This window comes from Panthera leo, chromosome C1 (assembly GCF_018350215.1).
Source record: "Panthera leo isolate Ple1 chromosome C1, P.leo_Ple1_pat1.1, whole genome shotgun sequence".
Taxonomy (NCBI): Eukaryota; Metazoa; Chordata; class Mammalia; order Carnivora; family Felidae; genus Panthera; species Panthera leo.
The window spans coordinates 58309618-58336870 of record NC_056686.1 but is presented as its reverse complement, the minus strand read 5'-3'; the positions used below and the strand labels follow the sequence as shown (position 1 = coordinate 58336870).

At 36.9% G+C, this 27253-nt stretch overlaps 1 protein-coding gene and 1 pseudogene across 7 annotated transcripts in view; both read left to right on the top strand.

Annotated features, from left to right (window-relative positions):
* PTGER3 (prostaglandin E receptor 3) overlaps nt 1-27253 on the top strand; it is a 182954-nt gene that overhangs the window by 100089 nt on the left and 55612 nt on the right. The gene's annotated exons all lie outside the window — the stretch shown is intronic.
* LOC122227757 lies at nt 1665-4635 on the top strand (annotated as a pseudogene).

Genomic DNA, 27253 nt, shown 5'->3' with positions numbered 1-27253 from the left:
GAGGCTATTAGACTGGTTCAGATCAGGAGTTCTCACAAAGCTGGTGGTAGTGAGATGGAAAGGGGTAACTACTTAGGATTCAGCATTTGGAGAACAAACACAAATGGTTTGTTGTGATGGCAAGGAATAACAAGGACTTAAATAGTAACCCTTCTTAATTAATCTAACTAAAATCCACTGATGATAGAGCACTGATTTGGCAGAATATTCAAATGAAGAGGTAAGGCTGTAAAAAGACACCCCCAAAATGACATGCTAGGTACCATTTGTCTTCATAATTCAGTACCAGCAGTTATTTATTCTAGAATCTACTATATTTCAAATACAGAGCTAGGCATTTGGTGCTGCATAATAAAACTTGGTGTACATAATAAAACTTCACCAACTCAAAGAAGTGCAAGGAAGTTATATTCATACTGGATGCTTTGGTTGTAAATAACAACAACAAAAAAACCCTCAAACTGACTTTAAAAAAGAACAATTTATTGGTGAAATAACTTAAGAGTCTAGGATCTTGATGCCTAGATGACATTTGGAGAATCTGGGTTTTTCTGGTTTTGTTCTTTGCCTTCTCCTGCACTGGTTTTATTCTCAGGAATGTTCTCTTTTCATGCAGGCAAGATGAACAGGAAAAGCTACAGGCTATCATCCTTACTAGTTAGACAACCTTAGTAGAAAAAAATTCTTCAGCTCCTCACAACTTCTTAGTTCTAGCAAATGGAGATATTAGCCCAGTTTGGATCGTGTTTCCCTTCTTGAACTAATTATTATGGCCTGGGGTTGGCCCTAATGAACCTTATGTGCTAGAATAAAGGGAAGTCACTCTAAATAGGATGGTTTAAGTGTTACTACCCAAATCCAGGAAGAATGAATTGGGTGATCAAAAATTACAAATGTTAACTATGCTATCTAGTTGATTGAAGCAAGAGACCCTTTTGTTGCAAATAACAGAAGTCAATCTCAAGGTGGCTTAAATCAAAATGGAATTTGTTTTAAAATCTCATGGAATCCAAGAGCAAAGAGTGTAATAGGACTTCCCAAGGAACTGAAATGAAGAAATAAAATTAATTGGCATTACAGCTGCTTTTCCCATTTCTCTGTCTCTCTCTCAACCCTTCTCTCTCTCCTTCTCTCTTTCTTTCTGTCATTCTCTCTTTGTGGCCATGTGTTAGTCTTTTTTTTTCTACACAACTTCTGTATTTGGGATATATCTCATTCTTCAGTCAAATGTCTGTTTCTCAATGCACACGACTATCTCACAGTTCTGGAGTTTTATATCTCTTTGGTTTCAACCACTCAAAAGAGACCAAGATTACCTTCTCTCATTCTCAATTCAACATGTACGAATCAAACTGTATTACTCAGACTTGGAACTGGTGACCACTCTGGTCCAACCAAGTGAGGCACACAGCCTGGATTAAGCCCACCTCTGCATAAAGGGGTAGTTCTTGGAAAAAAGAGGCTATTTTAATGTGGATAAAATACTAAAAGCAGTTCACTACAACAACTCCACCAACTTTCCTGAAAGATCTTGTTCTTGTTCTAAAACCCATCTTCATCTTCCGGACCTTAGTAAATATGCAAAATGATACCAACATAACAATATTAAAAAATGGCAAGGCAGAGTCTTCAATAATGAAATCCTGTATCAAAATCAATGCCACATGTTTGGCAGCCTGGCCAGGTATGTCAGGAGGATACACAGCAAGCGAAAACCCCAACGACTACTTATTTACTTACTTACTGGTAAGCTGCAAGTTGTGGAGAAAAAAAGTAATCCATTCTAAAGAACGATTATCCACTTCCCACAGTAGTTTTCCAACATATCATCAGGGGGCAATGAAGCAGATAAATAAGGCAGAGTTCCTTCTTTCAAAGATTCACAGAGACTTAGGGAGACAGACAAGTACACCAATGATTTAAAAATAGCTACGATAATTGGGGTGCCTGGGTGGCTCAGTCGGTTGGGCGTCCAGCTTCAGCTCAGGTCATGGTCTCACGGTTTGTGAGTTCGAGCCCTGCATCGGGCTCTGTCCTGACAGCTATGAGCCTGGAGCCTGTTTCAGATTCTGTGTCTCCCTCTCTCTCTCTGCTCCTCCCCCACTCATGCTTTGTCTCTCTCTCTCTCTCTCAAAAATAAATAAACATTAAAAAAATTTTTTTTAAAAAAGCTACGATAAGTGCTAAAAGGGTGGGCTTCTCAGAATGCTCCCGAATTTCAGAGGGGCAAACATCCTGCTACAAGGAGTGTATACTACTTTATTAGGGCCCACCCTAACAAGATACCACAGAATGGATGGTTTAAACAACAGAAATTTAGTTTTTCACGGTTCTGGAAGCCAGACTTCCAGGATCAAGGTGTTGGCAACTTTGCTTTTTCCTGTGTCCTCTCTCCTTGGCTTGCAGACAGCTACCTTCTTGTTGTGTCCTCACATGGTCTTTTCTCAGTATGAATGTCTCTCTGTGTGTCCAAATCTCCTCTTAAGTACACCAGTCAGATTGGGCTCACCCTAAAGACCTCATTTAACCTTAATGACTTCTGTAAAGTTCCTGTCTCCAAATACAGTCACATTCTGAGGTATTGGGGGTTAGGGCTGCAACTTCTGAATTTAGGGGAGGGCAAATACAGTTCAGTCCACAACAGAGAGAAAGAAAAACTTTCTTTCTTTCTCTTTCTCTGCAGAGGAGCATTGTCTGCTTCAGTCTTAAAGGATAAGGCAGGAAAGGTATAACCCTGCGGGAGCAAAGGTATAAAAGCAAGAGTGAGCATGACTTATCTATGGAATTTTAAGTAATTTGGTATAGGTAAAACTTAGGATACATATGAGAAGTTGGAAATCGGTATAAAAGATAAAGTTGTACACACAATTAGGGATGGAATTATATTTATAATATAATTTATAATATATATTATATTTTTTATTTATATTGGGGTGTATTACATGGAGGTGGGTTAAACTATAGTAACAAATATGCCTCAAAATGTAATAGCTCAAACACAACAAAAGTTTATTTCTAACTCTAATAACAGTCCAGTGTGGATGTTACAGATCCACTAGGAGTTCTTTTTTACACAGTGCTTCGGGGACCTGATTCCTTTTGTGTTAAGGTTCTCAACTGTTTGTCAAGATTGGGGTTCTATGTCCAGCTAGTAGCTTTCCCTTTAAGGTCTGAATTGCCAAGTAGCACACTTTACTTTTGCCTTTGTTGAGAACTAGTCATATGACCTCTTCTGGTTGCTGGGTTATGGAACTTATAATATCATAAGGGAGGCCTTCGTGGATATAATTCAATTATGGAAAGCATTTTGTACAGAGGAACTCTATCAATCTTGTAAGTCATACTAAAGAATCTGGGTTTTAGGTTCTCTGCTCCTCCCCATTCAGCAGACAGCTGCATCTTCTGATGCAGTGTCAGCCGTGTCCCTGAGACACGATGGCGGAGGTGAGAAAAATATGGATTTGGCTGTACTGGGCGCCGGGTCAACAGGGCTGCTTTTAACTCTGGCAAAGTAGATATTGTCACCATCAGTGATCCCTTCATCAACCCAATTACCTGGAATACATGTTCCAGTATGATTCTACCCATGGTAAATTCCACAGCACAGTCAAGGCTGAGAATGGGAAACTTGTCATCAATGGAAAGTTCATCTCCATTTTCCAGGAATGAGATCCCACCAACATCAAATGAGATGATGCTGGTGCTGAGTATGTTGTGGAGTCCAGTGGGGTCTTTGTCACCATGGATAAAGCTTAGGCTCACTTGAAGAGTGGGCCAAGGGAGTCATCATCTCTGCCCCTTCTGCTGATGCCCTCATGTTTGTGATGGGAGTGAATGATGAGAAGTATGACAACTCCCTCAAGATTGTCAGCAATGCCTCCTGTACCACCAACTGCTTGGCCACTATGTCCAAGGTCATCCATGACAACTTCAGCATCATGGAGAGACTCATGACCACAGTCCATGCCATCATTGCCACCCAGAAGACAATGGATGACTCCTCTGGAAAGCAGTGGCATGATGACCAAGGGGCTGCCCAGAACATCATTCCTACTTCTACTGGTGCCACCAAGGCTGTAGGCAAGGTTATCCCTGAATTGAATAGGAAGTTCATTGGCATGGCCTTCAGTGTCCTTGCCCCCAACATGTCAATCATGGATCTGACCTGCCACCTAGAGAAAACTGCCAAATATGATGACATCAAGCTGGTGAAGTAGGCATTAGAGGGTCCCTCAAGGGCATTCTGGGCTCTACTGAGGACCAAGTTGTTTCCTTCAACTTTAACAGTGGCACTCATTCTCCCATCTTCAATGCTGGGGTTGGCATTGTTCTCAATGACCACTCTGTCAAGCTCATTTCCTGGTATGACAATGAATCTGGCCACAGCAATCAGGCGATGGGCTGTATGGTCCACACAGCCTCCAAGGAGTAAGAGCCCTTTGGATCACCAGCCAAGGCCAGAACAAGAGGAAAAGAGAGGCCCTCAGCTGTTGAGGAATTCTTGCCCCAACTCATCCACCAACACACTGAGAATCTCCTGACATCCACAGTTTCCAACCCAGACACCCTGAGGAAGGAGAGGGGCTTGGGAAGTCCTACCTTGTCATGTCCCATTAATAAACTATATTGAACCTAGGCCAAAAAAAAAAAAAAAAAAGAATCTGAGAAAGAGGGCATGACTGGGAATTTTAAAGCAGAAATAACATGACTGAATTTTCATTTTTTTCAAGTTTTTAAATTTTCATTTTAAAATGTAATGGTGGTAGCACTATAATGAAAGGACTCATGGGGCAATATGAGAAACAGATATAATATTAAGGAGGCTCTTTTGGTAATTCTGGAAAGTGGTCCTAAATTAAGTAGTGCTGGCAAGAGTGGAAAAGATGGGTCAGATTCCAGTGATATTTCAGAAATAGATTCATCATGAATCCTGACTGACTTCTTATGAGGAGAGAAGAGGAAGAAAATTCTAGGTATCTCACGATTTCTGGCTTGGGTGAATGATGAAATTTTGGTAACATTAAACAAGGAGGAATGGGTGGAGGAAAGCCTCAGTCTGAAACATACCGATTTTGAGACTTCTGTAGGATATCCAAATGGCAGTATCCAGTGAGTTATTGTATACATAAATTATTCAGGAGAGAATCTGAGGCTTAAAATAGATTTTATAGTTATTACAGTAATGATGAGAGGTAGGTGAAATCACATATAAATGGAGTCATCCATAGTAATCATAGATTTATGCAATGACACAAGAATGTTGATTTTCAACTTCCCTAAATGGGTTTAGGTAAAAAAAAAAAGTTTAAATAATGCCAAGTTATGAAAGTAGTAAGTTGTCTATTTTATAAGTAGTTAATGGCAAAAAGAAAATAAAAAGTTCCTACCAAGTATCAGAGATTCATATACTACAAGAAATTATCATAAAACAGAAAATCATTACAAGTAAGTGGGGTTTTCTGAACTTGAGAAGTCTTTCTGCAGGAGTACTGCCATTATTATATGTACATTCAATGAAGTACACATTTAATTAATAACCCTATGTTCTTGCAAGTATCCATCAAGTATGTTGATAAAACAAGAGGTGGCCAATTTTATCCTTCCTGGTAAATAACCAGCTCCCTTCTGGAAACTCTGAATCATTTATATTTATATTTTCTGTTCACTTAAGGGCAGTCCCAATGTAATTACTAGTGGATTAAAAATGATCATATGACTCCTGAGTAAGAAATCTGAATCAAAGACCCCAATGAAACATCCTATTAGGTGATTGTTAAAAAATGCCAAATAAACACCTAAATAATAACCAGATTTTAGAAAATGCTTGGAATTCCTCCTTTTTCTACTTTTTAAAAAGTTTATTTAAAAAATTTTTTTTTGAAAGAGAGAGAGAAAGAATCCCAAGCAGGCTCCATCCTGTCAGCACAGAGCCCCGATGCTGGGCTTAAACTCACAAACTGTGAGATCATGACCCTGAGCCAAAATCAAGAGTCTGACACTTAACTGACTGAGCCACCCAGGCACCCCCAGAAAATGCTTGAAATTTCTTTAGATGATTATTACTAAATTCAGGAAATGAGAATGTAAAATGTTTTTAAAATATGGCATCATCATGGAGTACTTCCCAAAATACTGATATTTCCTTTCATTTAGGATCATTAGGGTAAATTTTGTAAATCATCACCATAATTTTAGTAAGGGTCACTTACAAATTGTACTTGAGTTAATTGTACTGAAAAACTCCAGAAATTACTCCAGAGTAATTTGACCTTTGCCCTGCCTAATCTTGGTGCTCAGGCTCAAATGCGATATTTGGGCACGGACTCTCACATTTGATGTGTTATCTTTTCATCTTCTTCTGAGGTCTGATTTCTATTTTAACTTCTATATCACAAAGAGTTTTAAAGAAGCCTTTTGCTAAAATGCCTCAAGGTCTTCCCCTATTCTCTTTAAAAAAGAGGAGGGGTAAATAGTATTTCAAAGTAGATATCTGTAATCCAGACTGTAGAGCCTTTTAGCTACAGAATTTAAGTTTGGCTCCAAAATGTCATCTTTTACCTCTAAGTTAAAAGCTGATACTTTGAATAAGAGTTAAACTCTTACCTGCTTTTGATAAGATGAAATTATAGAACTAACCTGCTATTCTTTGGGATAATATAAAAGTGAAATACACTTGACATCAAAACTAGCCAATTGATTTAAATGATGTGTAAATATAGTAAACAATGATTAACTTTTAAGTCTTTAAAGGTGCCCTTCATTTTCAGGTTTTATATTTAATTAACCATGTAAAATAATGAAGAAACACCATGGATTACTTTAGTGGACATAGATAATCACTAAGCTGTCTAAATAGGTATTTTTGGGAGGTGTAGGGGGGTGGCCAACTTCAAATTGGACTGAAGATACATAAAAGGCAATCTCAAATACATTCACATTTGCAAGATCCTCTTCACCTAATTATTCCTTTTGATGTTCTCCAGCAATTTAACTGATCCCTTTTGTACAACATACTCGTTATGGATTACATAGCTTAAATTGACATCCAAATGCTATAAGGACTTCCAAGTCTGTGCTATTCAGACTTCCCACCTTTATAGCCAGTGTCTGGCTGGACATCACATTTAACTGAACTTCACTCAGGACCTGCTTCCCAAAGCCTGCTTCTTCCCCAGGGCTCTAGGCTTTGGCCATCAACACTGGAATTATCCTGGATGACCTGCCCCTCCTGTCATTATAGTCACATGTGTCAATTCTGCTTCTATGTAATGTCCTTGAATCTGTCCATTTGTCTCTTTCCCCAGTTCAGCTAAATTAGTTCCAGCACTCTTATCTGATGGCTTACTCTAATGCTTTCATGTTGCCCCCAGCCTTGTTTCTCCCACCAACCCTCAGCTTCCCTCACCAAATCTATTCACTGTGTAGCCAGAGTGACCTCTCCTCCACATCAGTTCCCCACACTGCAGCCAGAGAAATATTTCTAAGGCATAGAAATAACCTTGGCACTTTTCTGATTAGAAGTTTTGAGAATTTCTTATTTCTCCCAGAATAAATTCCAAACTTATTAACACCACATATATGGTCCTTAATAATTGGGGCCCTTTATACCTCTATTCTATTATTTATTTAGTTCCTAAATGTACCATGCCCCTCTAATAGTCTGAGAGAGAGAGAAAATCCCAAGCAGGCTCCCAGCCGTCAGCCCAGAACCTGACGCGGTCTCAAACCCACGAACCGTGAGATCATGACCTGCCTGAGCCAAATCAAGAGTCAAAAGCTTAACTGACTGGGTTACCCAGGTGCCCCAATAGAATCTGGAATTTTGCCTTAATAGGAGGGTCTGTCTGAATTGATCCAACTGATTTTTCAATTTCATGCATGACAATTCAGTATAAAAGTTTTATCTTTAGCACATTCCTTTCTTTGTTTTCCTTTCGACCCTGAGCCTCCCCTTGGTTTCGGTGTCAGTTGGGTTACCCAGTTAACCACCAGCCCACTTTCATCAGAGAATCTGGTATATAGTGAATAAGATCCCTCTATTAAACTACTTGAGGTTAGGGGTGCCTGGGTGGCTCAGTTGATTAAATATCGGACTCTTGATTCTGGCTCAGGTCATGATCTCCTGGTGATGAGATGAGGCTCTGCCTGGGGCCCAAGTCTGTGTAGCGCTCCTTGTGGGGCTCCATGCTGAGTATGGAGTCTGCTTAAGGTTCTCTCTTAAGCCCCTCCCCTGTTCATGTGTGTGCTCTCTCTCTCTCAAAAACAAAAAAATACCATCTGGGGTTTAAAAAAATGATAATAATTTAGGCTAAAATCATGCCAAATGACAGAATGATATATTTTTTGTTGTTTCTGCTTATAGTAATAGCTGAGCAGAAAGAGTAGATAAAAAGAAATGAGAAATGCCCCTCTTACTCTAAATTAGACTACCTACATGAAAATTAGAGGTGGGAATTAAGAAATACGTAGATTTTCTTGTGTATTATAAATATGTGCCAACAAAAGTACATCTCTGATGTCACCTACAGTTAGAAATGTCTGAAATTAACTCCAATAGCCTCTTATTAATCCATTCTGTCTTTAATGTGCTTTCTTCCAATGTTTTCATTCTTTTTCTCAAATTTACTAGATGCTTTCTTACACTTGACTTTAAGATCAAGGCATCTTGGTGGGCTCACTATAGACATAGTCTTCTCCCTTTACATCTGGTTTAAAATATAAACCATATGTAACATCAATGATATTTACAAGGTGGTTATGTTTAGATTTGGTGATCAACAAGTATCTTAAAAAGTGGAGAAAAGAAAGTTGAGAGCTGGTAGGTCAGAGGAGGTCAATTTGAGGAAGCAATTATTATGACATCTGACATTATGGCTTGTAATAAGCTTGGCCATCTGTTTCTTATAGAAGTTTTATTGTTTCTGTTGTTATTGCTGCTTCTGTCAGGAAAGAAGATCTGGAGAGTGTTTTAGAAAGCACATTTTTCATAATTCAAATGATAAATCATCTTATGTAACTATTAACTTTAGTTATATCTTTACATTGATGTAGGCAAATTCTCTGGGTAATATTACATGTATTGCCTATATTCACATATTTGGAGACATCTAATTTTCCTTAGAGTCAATCCATGAGCATTTTTCTTGTTCAATACTTTAAAAATCTATGCTGGTGATGGATGGGCCAATTTTGCTAATGCGGGAACTAAGCAGGGAGAAACTGAGTTTCCCAAACACAGAGTCAATGTGAAGCTTCAGAGTCAGAGGATGTAGAAGATTAAAGAAATTAAGCTTTGCCAAACTAAGTTTCCTCAACTGAAGTAGCTGAATTCCTGAATCGAAGCCAGTCACTCTGAGCTCTGTGTTTTATTTACAGTGCAGCACGTTCACAATGATGTATATTACTCATGCGTATGCTCGGAGACATGTGACTGTGAAAGAAAAAAAGGAGTAGAATTCAATGGGCCAATTTTGTTGTTTAACTTTGGTCAAAGTCTTGGCTGACATTGTTGAGATAGTTTTGCCTTGTGGATAGTTTAGTGTGTGGTGTAATGTGTCCCCCTTTCCAGGTAATTAAGAATTAAGGTTTATCTGTGCTTCTGATGAACGAAAATTCTGATGAAATAAAATTCAGTTTTTAAGTCACAGAAAAATGTATGGGTCACTTAGTAGACCAAGTAAGGTCCTGAATGAAAGTCAGTAAGATTTTTTTCTTACCCTGATTTTCTATCAGAATTGAATTACATCCTGTGTTAAGGCAGGATACCTACATAATGGTAGGTAAACCAATGAACATTTCTAAGACTCACTTTTCTCTTCTGTAGAAAGAGGGGTAATGATACTAGGTCTATAGTATTGTCAGGAGAATAAAATGAGAATATATGTGAAGAGATTAGCACAAGAATGGGAATAAAAGTTTTCAATAAATGGAGCTAGAACAATGTCAGAGCAATGAAGTCTTTGAAGATTTTATTTTCAGCAAATAGACCCATCCTATTCCTCCTTGTGGCTATTGATTTGTGTGCTTAGAGCATCCTGTAACATCTCAATCAGCTTCCATGAAAGAGACTGCCTCACCTATTTCTAGCTGCTTGCAGTGTTGTTACCATTTCGAAGGATATGGCAGCAAGGCCAAAAGTTAACACTTCCCTAACTTCTGAGTCAAAACAAACAAACAAACAAACAAACAAACAAAAAACAACCCTACCATTATTCTTCTGAAGTCATTTTTTTTTCCAAGAATACCTAAGCACTGAAAGAAAAAGTGCTCTTTTCTCTCCTTTCATGTTCTTAACACCTGTTTATTTGGCATTTGTTACATGCTGGTCCCAGGCAAATAAAAATGAATCTGAGATCATCTCTGCTCTGCAAAAGAATATACTGCATTGTTCACTGATATATATTTGGGAAATTACTGTAAATATATACATTTATTTCAGCAAACATCGAGGAGAACATTTTGGGGAAAGATAATCAAAGGCATGATGTTTTTCTGATAAGCTAGATGATAGGGAGGATTCCATTAAAATCCAGGAAAATTATGAGACAGAGTGCGAGCAGGGGAGGATTAGAGAGAGAGGGAGACACAGAAACCAAAGAAGGCTCCAGGCTCTCAGCTGTCAGCACAGAGCCTGATGCGGGGCTCAGACCCACGAACCACAAGATCATGACCTGAGCTGAAGTCGGGCACTTAACTGACTGAGCCACCCAGGTGTCCCACCCATTAAGCATTTATAAAACCATTGGTCAGTACTAGGCACTATGGCAAGTGACTGAGTTAGAAAATGCAGTTTTGCCCTTCAGAAGCTCATGGCTTAATTACAGAAGAGAGAGATATGTAAGCAAATAATTACAATTAGTGGATTTATAACATTACAATATTAATAATATGTTATATATGGTTCTAAACTAAACTAATCTAGTCTAGTTACTCAGAGAGTCTCTGATTCTACCTTAGGTCTACAATCATGTGTTTCTCTCTGTGTGTGTCTATATGTGTGTCTAGATGGGGAATCTAGAAAGTCTTCATAAATAAGACATTTGAGTTAAGTCTTGGGGAAGGGTAAGACTTCAGCAAGCTGCCTGGGGGGTTGGGGACACAGGAGCATTATAGGTGAAGAAGGAAGGAAACTAAATTTCCTTAGAAAACTGCAAAGAAGGTGTCTGTTTTTCCAAAGAAGAAATCCAGATGGCCAACAGACGCATGAAAAGATATTCAACATCACTTATGACCAGGGAAATACAAATCAAAACTATAATAAGATATCACCTCACACTAGTCAGAATGGCTAAAATAAACAACAAAGGAAACAACAGGTGTTGGCAAAGATGCAGAAATATTGGAAGCCCTCTTACACTTTTGGTGGGAATGCAAACTGGTGTAGCCACTCTGGAAAACAGTATAGAGGTTCCTCAAAAAGTTAAAAAAAATAGAACTCCAGCAATCGCACTACTAGGTATTTACCCAAAGGATACAAACATACTAATTTGAAGGTATACATGCACCCTGATGTTTACAGCAGTGCTATCAATGGCCATATTAAGGAAAGAGCCCAAATGTCCTTCAACTGATGAAAGGATAAAGAAGATGATAAAGATATAGATATATAGATACATATAGATGGTATAGATATAGATAGATATATAGATACATATCAATTATATATCTATATATAATATAGATATCCATATATATATAATGAAATATTACTTAGCCATAAAAAATAATGAAATCTTGTCATTTGCAATGACATGGATAGAGCTAGAGTGTACTATGTTAAGCAAGATAAGTTGGCCAGAGAAAGGCAAATACTATATGATTTCACTCATGTGGAACTTAAGAAACAAAACAAATGAATACAGAGGTGAGAAAAGAGAAGAAAACCAAGAAACAGACTCTTAACTATAGGAAACAAACCGATGGTTACCAGAGGGGAGGTGGGCGGGGAAGGGGAAAATAGGTGATGGGGATTAAGGGGCGCACTTCTTGTGATGAGCACCGGGGGTTATATGTAAATAATGAATCACTAAATTCTATACCTGAAACTATTAAACTAAATGGAATTTAAATAAAAACCTGAAAAAATAAAAGAAAGTGAGTGTCTGAAGTATAGTGTGTGGAGATGGGGAAGGCGATCTGGGAGCGTGAATTGCGATTTAGACATGAAAGAGAAGCGAACACTCTGGGAAAGACCAGATAATGAAAGGTTTTGTCCGAAGCAACAGGGAGTCCCTGAGGTAGCTACAGTTGCTTGCTGGCTAGAGGCTGCCATGGGGGTCTGGGTCAATGTGTTGTACGTAGTCTGGTTCAGTGCTGCCGGAGCTTTGGCCACCCCGTATCCCACTCCCAGCCAGGTATTTTGTTAATTTATGCCCTCAATTTCAGAAGCCTTGAAACCAAAGTCCATTGGTATTTCTTGAAATACTGTGGGAACATAAAATAACACTTTTATTTGGTTTGGAACCATTAGCTTCATCTTTGGATATAAACATAATTTAGGTCTGAAAATCAGAGACATTAAAATAGGACTATATAGGTGGAAGCATATTTCAAACTGATAAGAGATTTCTATTTTTTGAGTAATAGTTCAAGACTGGTTTCCTCTACCTTGAGTTGCTGTGAACAGTTAGCTTCCTTTGTTCTTGGAACATTAGCATGTTTGTCCATATTTCATTTACTCATTCACTAATCTCCCCCCACTCGTTGTAGAAGTTGAACAAGGGGGCACCTCGGTGGCTGTCGGTTAAGCGTCCAACTTCAGCTCAGGTCACAGTGAGTTCGAGCCCCATGTCGGCCTCTGTGCTGATAAGCTCAGAGCCTGGAGCCTGCTTCGGATTCTGTGTCTCCCTCTCTCTCTGCCCCTCCCCCGCTCATGCTCTGTCTCTCTCTGTCTCAAAAATAAATAAATTTTAAAAAACATTAAAAAAAAAAAGAAGTTGAATAAGAACCCTTCCTGGGTGGCTAGTTGGTTAAGCATCTGACTCTTGATCTCAGGTCAGGTCATGATCTCACAGTTCATGAGTCTGAGCCCTGCATCAGGCTCTGTGCTGACAGTGTGGAGCCTGCTTAGGATTCTCTCTCTCTCTGCCCCTCCCCTGTGTGTTCTATCTCTCTTTCTCTCTCTGTCTCTCTTTCTCTGTCTCTCTCTCTCTCAAAATAAATACATAAACTTAAAAAAAAGAGCCCTTCTGGGAATTTGGTAAAGAATTACCTTTCCACCTGTTTCCCAGTTCACCACTCTGACATAAACACTGTTTAGAAAAACACTGTTTAGGGTGAAAGCAATGTCATTTCATACAGAGTGATGTGTGTCACAAAGTATTTGATTAACCAGGGTGGCCAAAGACAAAGTTAATTATTTGGTCAATATTTTACTAGGTCTTTCAGTTATTACCCATTTTATTTTTAATTACTATTTTCTATTCTCTCCATCTACACATCTGATGTTTTACCTGAATGTACATAAATTATAAGGTCAAATTAAAAAGCTATAAGAAAGATTAAATCATATTTTATCAGAAATCTGTACCTGGCATCATTCTTGGAAGGCATGTTTACAATTAAAAAAAAAAAAAGACAACTTTAGGGAGAAGAATTGTTTTTGTTTTAACTTCACTAAGTTTCTGTCAAGTTACTTTTTATAAAACCACATCAAGATGTGACAACAGGATGATAGATAAGAACTACACAGCTTTTACATTTTGAAGGTACAAGAGGCCTCTGAAAATAGACTTCATATGAAAAGTGCAGAATCAAAGCACAGCTATGTCTATTAGTCTTTATTGTTACTTCATTTCATAACTTTGGATTAGTCATTAAAAATGCCAAAGGAGTTATAGGTTTTCTGGAACACAACAGAGTATTATATACAAGGGCAGTTTACAAAGCTCTAGTTTATAGCTATCTTGAGGAATGGAGCTGCCCAAAAACTCTGTTCTGGGGGATTCCTCAGTTCAAAGCAACTAGCAGGAGTTTTGCTTAAATCAAACCTTAGAACTGGACTCCCTGGTTCCCAGATTGTTACGATGTGTGTTTAAAAAAAACAAAAACAAAGAACTTGGGGCACTTGGGTGGCTCAGTCAGTTAAACGTTCAACTTTAGCTTCTTCCCAGAAGTTTTGAAAGGATCAAATGAGATAATCTATGTGAGGATGAGAACATTCTACACTTCTAAAAACTTTACGCATTTAACAAATATTTAGTTAGCACTTAGCACACATAGCACATGTGGTAGACACCAAAAAAAAAATATGATGAATTATAAAGTTAGCATTTGGAGGATCTTGAGGTCTTGGAGAGGAGACACAGATATCTGTAAATGACAGTAACACCATAGTGACTACTTTTCCCCTGGGGTGGAAGTTGGGGAATATTTCACAAAAGAGATGCCAATGAACTCTAACATATTAAAAGATGGCTAGGAGTTTTCCAGGCAGAAATTGTGTTAAAGGATATACAAAACAGTGGAAACAGCCTGAGTAAAGACAGAGGAGGTAAAACACATGATATAGAAGAAATGGTAAGTAGGTCATTATAGTAAAGCACAGGATGTGGGGCAGCATGTAGCAGGAAATAAAGCCAGAAAGAAGCATATGTTGGAGTCAGATTATAAAAAACTTGGGAGTTATGGGTTCTTTTATCAGGTTAATGGTTAGCATAGAGATGCTTTAACTGGGCAAGTACTATGATGATGACAATAAGAATAGTAATAATCATTACTATTTTTATAACAATAATAATGGATAATATTTACAGAACTTCACTCTTTTTGATCGTTGAGTCGAGTAATATTCTATTGTAAATATATACCACATCTTCTTTATCCATTCATCAGTCGATGGACATTGGGATCTTTCTATGGTTTGACTATTATTGATAGTGTTGCTATAAACATTGGGGTGCATGTGCCCCCTTCAAATCAGCATTTTTGTATCCTTTGGATAAATACCTAGTAGTGCAATTGCTGGGTTGTAGGGGGCTTTTTTCCAGAGCTGTTTTCCAGAGTGGCTGCACCAATTTGCATTCCCACACTTGCAATACACTTGCAAAAGTGTTCTTCTTTCTCTACCAACATCCTCACCAACATCTGTTGTTTCCTGAGTTGTTAATTTTAGCCACTCTGACTGGTATGAGGTGGTATCTCATTGTGGGTTTGATTTGTATTTCCATGATGATGAGTGATGTTGAGCATCTTTTCATGTGTCCGTTAGCCATCTGGATATCTTCTTTTGAAGAGTGTCTCTTTATGTCTTTTGCCTATTTCTTCACTGGATTATTTGTTTTTTGGGTGTTGAGTTTGGTAAATTCTTTATAGGATTTGGATACTAACCCTTTATCCAATATGCCATTTGCAAATATCTTCTCCCATTACATCAGTTGTCTTTTAATTTCTTGATTGTTTCCTTCTCTGTGCAGAAGCATTTTATCTTGATGAGGTCCCAATAGTTCATTTTTGCTTTTGTTTCCCTTGCCCCCAGAGACATGTCTAGTAAGAAGCTGCTACAGCCGAGGTCAAACAAGTTGTTGCCTGTGTTGCCTGTGTTCTCCTCTAGGATATTGATGGCTTCTTGTATTACATTTAGGTCTTTCATTCATCTCAGATTTATTTTTGTGTATGGTGTAAGGAAGTGGTCCAGGTTCTTCTTCTGCATGTCTATGTCTACTTTTCCCATCATCATTTGCTGAAAAGAATGTCTTTTTTCCATTGGATGCTCTTTTCTGCTTTGTCAAGGATTAGTTAGCCATACATCTGTGGGTCCATTTCTGGGTTCTCTATTCTGTTCATTGATCAATGTGTCTATTTTTGTGCCAACACCCTTGTACTTAGCATTAGTACTTACAACGTAATAAATTCTTTATAAACATCTCTTTCACTCCTTTTTAAATAAGTATTAAGCACCTATCATTTATTTACAATTTAAATGAATAAGTGAATGAGTGTGTGAATTAAAAAGCAGATGAACTAACAATAATTGTAATGCATATAACTAAACTTTACAAGCTTCCTTAATAGCCTTATCTGTCACCAGTATACTTGTGAGAGTTAGCCTTGTATAGAACTTGTGTAGCATCAACAACACACAAAAGATGTCAGGATTCTTGATTTCTCCTTTAGTGCTTCATGCCCTTCTATATCTAACCACAGTTAATAAGGTAATAAAATATGAACAACAGATACCAAATTCAGGATCCTTGTATCAGAAGATAGAACAGAAACTAACATTTACTGTTTTTAGGGTGTGCTATGTTCTTTCACAAGTCATTTCATTTAATTCTTTTTAAAAAATTTTTGTAAAACATTTATTCATTTTTGAAAGACAGAGACAGAGCGTGAGCAGGGGAGGGACAGAGAGAGAGGGAGACACAGAATCTGAAGCAGGCTCCAGGCTCTGAGCTGTCAGCAGAGAGTCCAATGCTGGGCCCGAACCCATGAACCGTGGGATCATGACCTGAGCCTAAGTCGGACGCTCAACAGACTGAGCCACCCAGGTGCCCCTATTTCCTTTAATTCTTAACTCTGAAGTGGTGGTATTATCCCCATTTTATATCTATGAAGAAACTAAATTCAACATCTATTGAGAAACAGAGGCAGCGTTTTTCCTATTTTATATAATTGTTCATATATTTGTTTTGCCTTCTTGACTAGGATTGTTGAAAAAAGTTTCTTAACCAAAAAAAAAACTATTGGCTTTGTACCTATCTCTAAAATTCCCATCATACTTATACCGGGGCTATGGACATTGATACTATATGTCAACATGCAAACATAATCTGGGGGAAAAACTAAGTAAACCATAATTAATCATTAACACCTTGGTTCAGTTTGGTTTCTGAGATTTCCTATAGCAAGCAGAACCCTGAGAAAGTGAAATCTTGGTTGAAATTATTTTGAGGCACTGCCTAGTCACAGTGAAGCTTTGGCGTCTTAATCATCTGAATTATAGGAGGAGAAGAAATCTGCCAGTCCTCCATTTTCTCTAAGGTATTGAGAAGGCTGTCATTAAAAACACAAAATCAACCAAAAGGTTGGAAAAAGTGTCGATGACAAGCTTAGTTTGGAGTAGAAAACTGATCCTCAACCTCTAGAGTTCCTCCAGAGACTGTTAGTTTGTTTCCTTTTCACTTTGCATTGTCACTCATTTCCTTTTGAAAGACTTGCAGCAGTTTCTACATACAACAGAGAAATTGAAACAAATGTTAGGATTAATCAGTTTACCAACTTTTAGCCCCAGGAATTGCTGCCATCAACAGAGCCTCTGTAAAGGTCTAGGAGATGACTGGGAGCCAGCCTTGACTTAGTAAAGTCTAGGGCTCCTTTGTCATTTGTGAAGATACATTTTATCACCCTCGGCTTGTGGAATTTATAATTTCTGATGCCATTCTTGACTTTGAGCCCTGAGTCAGGCTCTGTGCTGACAGCTCAGAGCCTGGAGACTGTTTCGGATTCTGTGTTTCCGTCTCAGTCTCTGCCCCTACCCCACTTGCGCTCTGTGTCTCTCTCTCAGAAATAAATAAACATTTAAAAAAAAAATTTGGATATTTTAAATGGTAATTCCTTACCAACTTTTCTGGCTTCTAATTATTTTTCTCTCTACTGCACAGAGTATAAAATAACACTTCCATTAAATGTAGACTCAGCAGGGCGCCTGAGTGGCTCAGTGGGTTGGGCGACCCACTTCAGCTCAAGTCATGATCTCAGTTTGTGAGTTTGAGCCCCGCGACGGGCTCTGTGCTGACAGCTCAGAGCCCAGAGCCTGCTTTGGATTCTGTGTCTCCCTCTCTCTCTGCCCCTTCTTTGCTCACGTTCTGTCTCTGTCTCTCAATAACAAATAAATGTTAAAAAAAAAAAAAAAAATTAAATGTAGACTCAGCAGGCAATAGCTGTATCCTATGTTCATTTTCTTTTACACACGAACTATAGCAAAACTCAAAGTGAAAAATAAATAAATAAAAGGATTTTTCTTCAGTAAAAGCAGAGATTTAAAAATGCCTATTTAATCCTAAATTTTAGCTATAGTAAATGATATGGTGTTTGAATAATTTGATGCCTGAATTGAAATGGTATCTAGTCACTTAAATACATATAAGTCAACATACCAGGCAGGTGGTGAAAATCTAAATGGTGTTTTACTTAGGTAAATATATTCTGTAAGATATGTTTTCCATTCTTTGTGTTTACTGACCAGCTGTGTTCCTGACTTTCTCAGCTTCTCTCGGGTTACTAGAAGAGAAAGGTATTTCATTATAGGTTCTGAGAAGTACAAAAAATTAAGGATCAGATTCTTTATAGCATGAGACGAAAGACCAACACCTGAATACACAGACGAGAGAAATTTCCTTTTTTAGAAAGGGAAGAACTGGCAAAATTATTCCTGTCTCACCATTTCAGAACTCAAGATTGCTTTGGGTCAGGTTAGATCCCTGCAGACTAAATTACAGGGCAGAATTAAGCCCGTGGTTCAAATGATTAGAGAAATAAATTGCTGGCATGTGTGGATGAATGGAAATAAGGATGTGGAACCCATGTTTTACAGATGGTCTTCTTGAACACAATGTAGTGTCATTCTAAATGAGCCCAGAGAGCAGTTCTAGCCTGTGTTATTCATCATTCATATTTTATTTTTGATTTATATATTTTTTTCAGGTATGGTATTTATTATTCAGCTTCTTGTTGCTGAAAACCAGGGCCTCTATTTTTATCTCTGAATAAGTGTCCAAGAAACCATACCTGTTTCCTCGATGCAGATATCTTAAATTTAAATGTAATAGCAAAATTGTTCTTTTTCTCTGTTTCATTTTGCTTGGGCATTTGTGTCCCATATATCCAGTATCAAAGGATATTATATATTAGCTACATATTAGCTATCATCATTTGTTTCAGGAACTACAATAAGAAGTGTACCACAAATTAGAATCTTATGTTCATGTTCAAAACCCAACCACAGAATCAGCATGCTAGTGCAGGCAGAAGCCACAGGAATGCCCATCTGATGTTCCTTGTTCTTGATGAGGAGAGAGAGGACCCATAATTTTTAAGGGACTTGCCCAAAACTATACAAAAAGTTTAAGTACAGCCAGGTTGAGGATTGAGATTTCTGACCCCTAGTTCCTAAAATATAAGTCCAGAATGATCAGTGCAGAATCAAAATACTAGCGATGCTATACAGAAAAGGCAAATCCTTGTTTGGGAACAAAGTGAACAGCTTCCAAAGGTCAGCTTTGAGTTTTGGCAGAAATTGGCCAAATAAACAATTATATTCAAGGCTCTTAATAACTGCTAACATATCTGGGGACTCAATAACTATTAAATTTATTCTGACTTTTTTTAAGTTTATTTATTTATTTTGAGAGAGAGCGTGTGAGAGTGGGGGAGAGGCAGAGAGAGAGAGAGAGGGAGAGAGAGAGAGAGAGAGAATCCCAAGCAGCTATCTCTGTGCTGATAGCACAGAGCCCAACGTGAGGCTTGATCTCACGAACCATGAGATCATGACCTGAGCCAAAATCTAGAGTCAGATGCTTAACTGACTGAGCCACCTAGGTGCCCCAAATTTATTCTGACTTTTAAGATTGTTACCAAATTGGCAGAAGTCAATCAGGCTCTCCAAATTATCTAAATTGATACAACCTGACTCCAAATCCTATGTTCTTACCCAGATGCTGCATTTGTACCCATATCTCCTCCTTCTCAGTTATTTTATAAGAAAAACAATTCTTTTAAGGTCTTTGTAATTCTTAATCAGTATAATTTCTTTCCAAACTCTCCATTCAAGCATTTGTTCACTAACTCATTTCTTCAACAGGCATACAGAAGTTATCACATACCAGGACACAAAGATATATATGACAATTTTTCTCCTCAGAGTTCATAGCCTAGTGAGGGGAACTTAGACTGTAAGTTTGAAGTTCATATACCTTAAGAATCATCTGCACAGTTCTGTGGTTTTCTCTAGTAAGGTGCATCCCAATGTGCTGTTATTTCAATGCTTCTTACCCTAATCTCATGAGGTAGACAGAATAAACAAAGGTCCCAAAGAGGTTAAAGTGATGTCAGGAAATCTCAGGGACCATATCTGTCTTGTTTACCACTGTGACTTATGCCTAGGTTGCTGACATACACTGGGAGCTCAATGAATATTTGACTGAAAGGTTGAACATAGCAAGTAAATGTTGAAACTGGGCCTTAAACTCAGGTGTCCTAATATTGAGTCCAGAATTTATTCTGTTGCATCCATTTTTCAATGTCAGCTGTGGCCATTACCTTTCTTTGTTCCTCAGAGAAAGGGCTCTCATCTACTTTGGGTCCCATCTACTGGAGATGAGGCATCCCAATTAATTAATGCTTATGAAGCTATTAATCAATATATTAACAAACTTAAAAACAATCTCAGTGAAAACAGAAGATGATTCGTTCTCCAGGTTTTGCATTCTGTTGAGTAGGTAATTTTTATCAAGGGGTCCATCAGATCATATCAGAGAGGTGATCGCATTGCTCCTTGTAGAATGCCAGCCTTGAGAGTCCCGTGGCAAGTATATGAGAACAGTGAGGAGCAACAGATGTGACATTTTCTAATGGCAAAAAGCTATAAATTTGTTCCTGAAATGACAATGTTTTTCATCATTAAATGATGGACATTATATATGATGATATCAAAAATGACAGGGGCGCCTGGGTGGCGCAGTCGGTTAAGCGTCCGACTTCAGCCAGGTCACGATCTCGCCGTCCGTGAGTTCGAGCCCCGCGTCGGGCTCTGGGCTGATGGCTCGGAGCCTGGAGCCTATTTCCGATTCTGTGTCTCCCTCTCTCTCTGCCCCTCCCCCGTTCATGCTCTGTCTCTCTCTGTCCCAAAAATAAAAATTAAAAAAAAGTTAAAAAAAAAAAATGACAATAATGAAGTTGATAATAATAAGAAAAAATGGCTATCGTTTATTGAGATTCAACTATGTTCCAGCAGTGTGGCAAATCATTTGCATGTTATCTCAAACAAATTCTAACAATTCCATGACATGGATAATATTGTCAATTCCAGTTTACAGGTGATGGAGGCACAATAGCTTCCACTAACTCTAAACATTCAGTAAGGACGATTCATTCTTAAAAAGATGTACTGCTGTCACTCTCTTTAACTCACAGCCACATCCAACTATTCCCCATTCCATACATACATAATATTACATTGAATATAGGTATATTAGTTGTAACCAGTGCCAAATGGACAATTAAGCAAAATATTGAAAAACCATGGAATTTGCCCCAATTCATTCTGTGAAGCTGACATTACTCTGATACCAAAACCAGAAAGAGACATTGCAAGAATACATACTATATACCAATATTTCTCATGGTCACAGACACAAAAATTATTTTAAAAGTTTCTGTCAGTCAAATCCAATGATATACAAAAAGCATTAACACATCATGACTGAGTGGAGTGGTCCTATAAAAACAAAGTGGCTTAACATTCAAAAATTGATTAATGTAACTCATCGTGTCAATGGACTAAAGAATAACCACAGAATCATCTCCGTACATGCAGAAAAATCATTTGAAAAAAACACAACATTCATTCCTGATAAAATCTCTCAGCAAACTAGAAGTTAAAGGGAACTTCTTTAATCTGGTAACTGACATTAATGAAATTCTGTAGTTTAGTATCATCCTTAGTGGTTAAAAACTGAGTGCTTTCCTCCCAAGATATAGAATAAGACAAAGATGTCTTTTCTGTATTCCATATTGTATTGGAGACCCAGCTGGAGAGACAAGGCAAGAAAAAGAAATAAAAGAAATATGAATCAGAAATAAAGATATAAAACTTTCTTTATTCACAGATGAATTCATTGTTTATGTTAACAATCCTAAAGAGTTTTTAAAAAGCTATTTCAACTAACCAGTGAGCTTAGCAAGGTTGTCGTAGAGTACAAGGTTGAATTTTATTCTTTTTATTTTATTTTATTTTTCTTATAATTCCAGTATCATTAACATACAGTATTATGTTAGTTTTAGGTGCACAATATAGCAATTCAACAATTCTACACATTACTCAGTGCTCATCAGAATAAGTATACTCTTAATCCCCTTCACCTATTTCATCCATCCCTCTCCCACCTCGTCTTTGGCAACCACCAGTTTGTTCTCTATAGTTAAGAGTCTGTTTTTTGGATTGTCTCTTCTTTTCTTTCCTTGTTTGTTTTGTTTCATAAATTCCACATATGAGTGAAATCATATGGTATTTGTCTTTCTCTGACTGACTTATTTCACTTAACATTATACTCTATAGCTCCATCCACATTGTTGCAAATGGCAAGATTTCATTCTTTTTATGGCTAATAGTCCACCATATATATATATACCACATCTTCTTTATCCGTTCACCTATCAGTGGACCCTAAGGCTGCTTCCGTAACTTGGCTATTTTAAATAATGCTGCAATAAACATGGGGAGGCATATATCTGTTCAAATTGGTTTTTTCATATTGTTCGGGTAAATACCCAGGAGTGGAATTACTGGATCATATGATAATTATATTTTTAATTTTTTGAGAAACCTGTATTCCGTTTTCCACAGTGGCTACATCAGTTTGCATTCCCACCAATGGTGCACAAGTGTTCATTTTTCTCCACGTCTTCACTAACACTTGTTGAGTTTTGTGTTTTTGATTTTAGTCATTCTGACAGGTGTGAGGTGATGTCTCATTGTGGTTTTGACTTGCATTTCCTTGATGATGAGTAATGTTGAGCATCTTTTCACATGTCTGTTGGCCATGTAGATGTCTTCTTTGGAGAAATGTCTCATGTCTTCTGCCCATTTTTAAATTGGATTATTTGAGGGTTTTGGTGCTATATTATATGTTATTATATATTTTGTATCTTATAATCCTTTATAAGACATGGCATTTACAAATATCTTCTCCAAATCCATAAGTTGTCTTTTAGTTTTGTTGATTATTTCCTTTACTGTGCAGAAGTTTTTATTTAGATGTAGTCCTAATAATTTATTTTTGCTTTTGTTCCCTTGCCTCAGGAGACATATCCAAAAATATGTTGCTATGGCTGATACCAGAGAAATTGCTGCCTATGTTCTCTTCTAGGATTTTTATGGTTTCAGTTCTCATATTTAGGTCCTTAACTTATTTTGAGTTTATTTTTTTGTATTATGTAAGAAAGTGGTCCAGTTTCATTGTTCTGCATGTAGCTGTCCGGTTTTCCCAACACCATTTGTTGAAGAGACTTTTTTTCCCATTCATATTCTTGCCTCCTTTGTCAAAGATTAATTAACTATATACATGTGAGTTTATTTCTGGGGTTTCTATCCTGTTCCATTTATCAGCATGTCTAGTCTTGTGCCAGTACCATATTCTTTTTATTAATACAGCTTTGTAGTATGTCTTGAAATTTGGATTGTGATACCTCCAGTTTTGCTCTTTTTCAAGATTGCTTTGGCTATTCCAGGTCTTTTGTAGTTCTATACAAATTTTAGGATTATTTTTTCTAGTTTTGTGAAAAATGCTCTTGGTATTTTGATAGGGATTGCATTAAATCTGTAGATTGTCTTGGGGTTATGGACATTTTAATAATATTTGTTCTTCCACTCCATGAGCATGGAATATCTTTCCATTTGTTTGTATTGTCTTCAATTTCTTCATCAATATTTTATAGTTCTCATAGTATAGGTCTTTTACCTCCTTGATTAAGTTTATTCCTAGGTATTTTATTATTTTTGGTGCAACTGTAAATGGAATTGTTTTCTTAATTTCTCTTTCTGCTACTTCATTATTAGTGAATAGAAATGCACCAGATTTCTGTATATTGATTTGTATCCTGCAACCTTACTAAACTCATTCATCAGTTTTAGTAGATTTTTGGTGGAGTCTTTAGGGTTTTCTACATATAGTGTCATGTTACCTGTAAATAGTGAAAATTTTACTTCTTCTTTACCAATTTGGATATTTTATTTTTCTTTTGCTTGTCTGATTGCTGTGGCTAGTATATCTAGTGCTGTGCCGAGTAAAAGTGGTAACAGTGGACATCTTGTCTTCTTCCTGATCTTAGGGGGGAAAGCTGTCAGTTTTTCACCATTGAGTATGATGTTAGCTGGGTTTTTCATATATTACCTTTATTATGTTGGCATGTTCCTTCTAAACCTACTTTGTTGAGTTTTTTTTTTTTTATCATGAATAGGTGTTGTACTTTGCTGCATGCTTTTTTCTTCATCTATTGAAATGATCATATGTTTTCTATCCTTTCTTTTGATGTGATGTATCACACTGGTTGATTGTAAAATACTGAACCTCCTTTGTATCCCAGAAGTAAATCAAGGTTAAATTTTAAAAATAAATAGTTCTGTATACTATCAATAAACAGTTAAAAGGAAATTAAAAGGCAATACCACTTACAATAGCATCAAAAATACAAAATCTGGATATATTTGATAAAAGTATGCACAAAACATTCTGAGAGAAATTAAAGAAGACCTAAATGGAGAGATATATTGTGTTCACAGAATGAAGACTCAACATTGTTAAAATGGCAACCCTCCCCAAATTTATCTACAGATTTAAGGCAATTCTAATCAAATCCCAAGAGTGTTTTTTAATAAAATGATAAGCTGATAGTGAAATTTGTAAGAAAATACTAAAAACCTATAATAGCCAAGTGACTTTGAAAAAAGAGTAAAATTAAAGGATTTTATATATACCTGACCTCAAAAGTTATTATAAAGCTAAATTAATCAAGACAGCATGAGAGTGACATAAAGATAAAAATACAGATCAATGGAACAAATTAGGAATTCAGAAATAGTCCTACACATCTATGGTCAATTTATTTTTGACAAAGGTGCCAAAGCAGTTAAATGGTGAAAGAATAATCTTTCCAACAATAGTGCTAGAACAATTGAATAGCCATATGCAAAACAAAATAAAACAAAAATAAATGAAAACTCTCTACTCTTACCTCATGCCATAAGTAAAAATTGCCTCAAAATGGGTCATGGACTTAATTATGTAAGAATTAAAACTATAAAACTCCAGGAAAAAACACAGCATAAGATCTGGGTCACCTTGGGTTTGGCAAAGGTTTTTAAAATTGGAAACAAAAAAGTATATGCTACTAAATTTTAAAATTAGAATTTTTACTTCATTGGAATTAAAACTTTTTGCTTTTCTAAAGATACTGTTAAGTGAAAAGGTAAGCCACACCATGAGAGAAAAGATGTGTAAACTATATAACCATATAGAGAAAGGATCTGTGTCTGTAATATACAAAAAATTCTTACAATTCAATAACGAGAAGAGGAACATTATAATAAACAATGAGCAAAAGATTTTAATAAACAACTCACCTAAGAAATTTTATGAATGGAAAATAAACATCTGATAATATGCACAGTACAATTAGTTATTAGGAAAGTGAAAATTAACTACACACCCATTATAGTTGCCAAAAATAAAGAATGATCATACAAAGAGGACAAGAGATTTAGTTTTTTAACTGTGATATCATGTATCCTGGTAAAATTCATACAATTACTAAGGAATTAGCATCTAGAAGTCTCTACCCCCCCAAAAATATAAATGTATTATATAACATTTCACTTGAACCAATCCAATAAACTCTTGATTATTAGTTTTTAAAGGTCATAGACCAGAAACAGTCTCTGTTTCTCTTTCTTTCTTTCTTTCTTTCTTTCTTTCTTTCTTTCTTTCTTTCTTTCTTCCTTCTTTTTTTTTTTTTTTTTTTTTTTGTTACAAGATGGAAAGAGCTAAGTGTTACAGTGAGGAAGAAAGGAATGGCCTCCAGGATCTTATACTCTGAGGTCAAAGCTGTGTCGATGTTAAGATGTGAAAATTGCCTATGATTTTGTAGCATCTTGTAATTATGTTATCGCTTCAAGAACATCCAAAGTCACTGAAACCTCAAGTTCTTTGATCCATGGCCAACCAAGTCCATCAATATTTCTTCAAGTCTGCACAACGTGTTTAGATCTCAGTGAAACATTAGAGCAATTTTTGATATTACCATTATCTATTTTCTGAGGACTGATTCTCTTTTCTAACCATGGTTGTGAATATCTAGGTTCATGAAAGTACTAAGAAACTTTATAGCTCTGCTAAAAAGAAAGTAGGAGTCTCTTTTCTTTCTTAAATTTCCTTAAAAAAAAAAAAAACAATGTTAATTTGATGAAAGTGAAAAATAACTATAAACGTCATTCATCTGGTTCCTATTCATTGCAGAATAAAAACAAAATTTTCATTTCCATTTCAATTATAACACTACTGCCCTTTTGAGTTTTGCAGTTTCATCAAATCTAACCCCATCTAAACTTCTGATAAAATTGGCTAAAAAAGGGGCGCCTGGTGGCTCAATCGGTTGGGTGTCCGACTTTGGCTCAGGTCATGATATCACGGCTTGGGAGTTTGAGCCCTGCGTTGGGCTCTGTGCCGACACCTCAGAGCCTGGAGCCTGCTTCAGATTCTGTGTCTCCCTCTCTCTCTGCCCCTCCCCTGTTCACACTCTGTCTCTTAAAAATAAATAAATGTTAAAAAAATAATAATAAAAGAAATTATAGTCAGTTTCTGCTATCCTACATTTGTTGTCTTCTCCCAGTTTATTTTTCCTCTCTTTTCATGGAACTCACGCTTTCCAAGTTTTTAAAAAAAATTTTAACATTTATGTACTTTTTAGAGAGAGAGAGAGAGAGCATGAGTTGGGGAGGAACAGAGAGAGAGGGAGACACAGAATCCGAAGTAGGCTCCAGGCTCTGAACTGTCAGCACACAGCCGGATGCCGGCTTGAACCTACGAACTGTGAGATTATGACCTGAGCCAAAGTCAGATGCTTAACTAACTGAGCCACCCAGGTGCCCCACACTTTCCAAGTATTTTAAATTAAAAGCTTAATATATACCATTTTCAGGGTATATATCTTAAAAGGTATATACCAGATCTCTAGAATTTAGGGAGAAAACAGTCTTAAGATATTCTGTTCCTTTGGCCCCATAAGAGTATTTGATGTTATAAAAACGTGTGTTCAAAATTTTGGTTTGGAAAACAAGAACTGTCACTGTAATTATGCAGGAGGAACTTCCCAGGTGACCGAGTGTAACAGAAAAGTCAGAAAATAGGTACAGTGAGTCACTAAAATATTAGATACAACTATCTCTAATCTAGCTTCTTTGATGTATCTCTATAGTTCTAGCAGTCTGATGTTTTGTTTAGGTTAAGCACATTTGGGTTTCAATCTAGAGCAAAAAATGTGA